Source organism: Cyprinodon variegatus, unplaced genomic scaffold (genome assembly GCF_000732505.1).
Source record: "Cyprinodon variegatus isolate N-32 unplaced genomic scaffold, C_variegatus-1.0 Scaffold2649, whole genome shotgun sequence".
Lineage (NCBI taxonomy): Eukaryota > Metazoa > Chordata > Actinopteri > Cyprinodontiformes > Cyprinodontidae > Cyprinodon > Cyprinodon variegatus.
In genome coordinates, this window is record NW_015153102.1 from 15,375 (window position 1) to 18,311 (window position 2,937).

The window sequence follows — 2,937 nt, forward strand, 5'->3', positions numbered from 1 at the left end:
ATTAACAGGAGAAGCAGCGCAAGGGAATTTAGACACTGTTGTCGGACAACATGTGGTAATTTATACATTTTTAAAATCAGGTTGGGTCCGGATCATGACCGTGGTACGCTAATCTGTGACCTCTGCCCTAGACTAACTGTGTTTTCACACCAATAAATAATTTAACCGTTTTATTTTCGATTGCTGCCATTTGATTTTGTTTTATTTTCCAAAAAAAAAAAAAAAAAAACAACAACAGAAGAGGGGAAATGAATAAATACAGACCAAACATAGCCGGAGTGAATGCACTTTAAACTTTAACATTTATCACTTCAAATGATCCCAAAGCGCTTTAATCTAAATTCAGTCTTTCACAGTTTCATGTTGGATATCCTCTTTCTAAATAATGACAATAAAGCCTATTTTGGTTTGGATTGTACATGGTAATAAAACAGATCTCATCTTGAACCCAACACCTGCTCAGCCATGAGAAATGTAAAGAACTGATTTATGTAGAGTGAAAAGATGCTGAGGCTTCGGTACCTTTGAGTTGTAATATTTGCCTGCTTTGAAAGCCTTGTCTATAAAGCGGACTTTCAGGTCTCTCCGGAGCCAGGATGGGGGCGCTGTTCTTTGCTTGGCTTCTTTCACTGGTGGCTTATCTCTGTGCAGAAAAAAACACCAACAAACATTTCAGGAAAGGGATTCCAATGAAAGCAAACAGAACAGGATCATTTAAAGAGAAAACATACCTGTCTCGGCTAGATTCTCTGTGTTTCCTCTTCCTCTCCTCTTTGCCTTCATCCCTCCCTTTGTCTCTGCTGCTACTCTTTCCTTCCTCCTCAACTCTCTGTCTTTGTCGCTCTTTCTCCTTTTCCTTGTCTTTATGGGCCTTACTAAGCCGGCCTGTGGGTTGGGTAGAACAGTATAATTAGAATCTGCATTGATAGATGAGGGTTTGTGCTCCGCAGTGGTCGTTTTATTTTTAGGAAGAAGGTACTTTAGATAAAAGAAAATATGAGATTGTGTTATATTCTGTTGTGCATTAGTTTCTTGGTAGTTTCTTTTTTCCTGTTATGTTTAGGAGAATAAAAGGTGTTTACAGAGTACTAGGGTCACTATTTAATAATAGTAGATCATACTTGATATAGAGAAAAAATATATATCGTAATAAAATAAAAAGTCAGAATATCTTATGAATTATGAGAGATTATTTTGCTAAAAAAAAAAACTAATCTAAACAAAATTATTTTATTCTGATTCTGAATGAAACTATAATTTCTGTATGATTAGAGTCAATGAGTCATGTCATTGCCATCTAAAAACATTTTCTGATGCATTAGATCAGATTAGATCATTATTTAATATTCTAAAATCAGTTCTATGTGATAAAACGTTTCCAATATATAGTCTGCCCTACTTTTGAACATTATTTTTCTCCCCAACAACAGCTGTTATTCCACTTCCTGTTTTCCCCTTCACTGCCTGGCTACAGCGTTCTCAGCAGCTACTGGTTTAGCCTCTTTGTTGAGATTCCAGAATTCTTCTTCTCTTTAGTGTTCAGCAGTGGCGGCTGGCCAATAGAGGGCGCTAGGGCGCCGCCCCACCCACTCAATGACCCTGATTAAGACATTAACCTCAAAGTGGGTTTTAAGAGGCCTTAAGTGGGGGTAATAACTCAGAATGCATAAAATTCAGCCGGTAAAATTTTTACCAGCAGGTGGAGCCATTGCGCTCAGCTCCAAGCTGACGCCAAAAGTCCCATACCGCTCTGGAACTGTTAAAGCTAGAGGTCCGAAATTTTCTGCATTTGTGGTTGACATGATGTGGAACAAATATAATACAATAAAACCTGCTTTTTCTAAAGAATGTCTTTATTACTGCCGTTCAAAAAAACAACTTTGAGTCATGTTGCAGGTTGGTCTGTGTTCTAGTCACCCAATTTATATATTAGGAAACTAGAGGGTGTTAGCTTTTAAATAATCTATTGCACATGTTATTTGGGCTTACAGTTCCTAAGTTATTTGCTTTTCCATTTGGGTATGCAAAATAGGCAAGGATTACCCAAAATGAGGTGGATGTTAGGAGGTTAAAATAATTTTTTGTAAACAAATTTTTTAAATTTAATTTTAAATTAACATTTAAAATATTTGGAAGTATATTAATAAATATATTTCTTAGATGTATGAGATAAATATTTAATCTTTAATGACTAGTAAAGCATCATTCCATTTTTTGTCAGATTGGTGACGTATTTTCCGCCCTGGGTCGCAAAAATCTTTGCCCGTTGACTCTCGTTAGTAGCTGTACATGCTAGTAGCTCCTCTGCAATACAAAGGTATAGGAGACAGGAGGTGTATTTGCTGGCCACCTCCCGCCACAGTGCAGACGCTTTGCGGGTGATTGACAGGTCGAGTTGCGGGAGTAAGAGACACATTAGAGAGAGATAGAGAGAGAAATGGTGCAAGAAATGTTCTTTTACAGGACCTGTTTTAGCTACAAGACTTGGCTAACTGCATGCAGCGAAGCTAACGCTGTGTCCTGCTTTCCCTGCCTTCTGTTTCAAATGTCAGGATCTGACCCAGCATGGATAAAGACAGCTAGGATTGATTTGAAGCACTTTTCAGAAAAGGCAAAAAAGAATGAACAATCTGGGATTCACATGGAAAATAATATAATAGTTTACTTTTTCTAGGTGTTTTTTATTTGCATAGTTGCAAAAAAAAACACCTCAGATAATCTCTTCTTCTCAGAAAATAAATATTTTTTATATATTGAAAAGATGTTAAAAAAAATTATAAAGCTGACCAATAACTTCTCCAATATTAAAGGAAAATTCCGGTTTTTAACACTTTTAGCCCCTTTTCTGTAGTGTCCAGGATGAAATCGAATGATCGACACCAAAATTTTGACGATTGGTCCTGTCTCGGCTATTTGGCTCATGCAGAATCCCCCCAT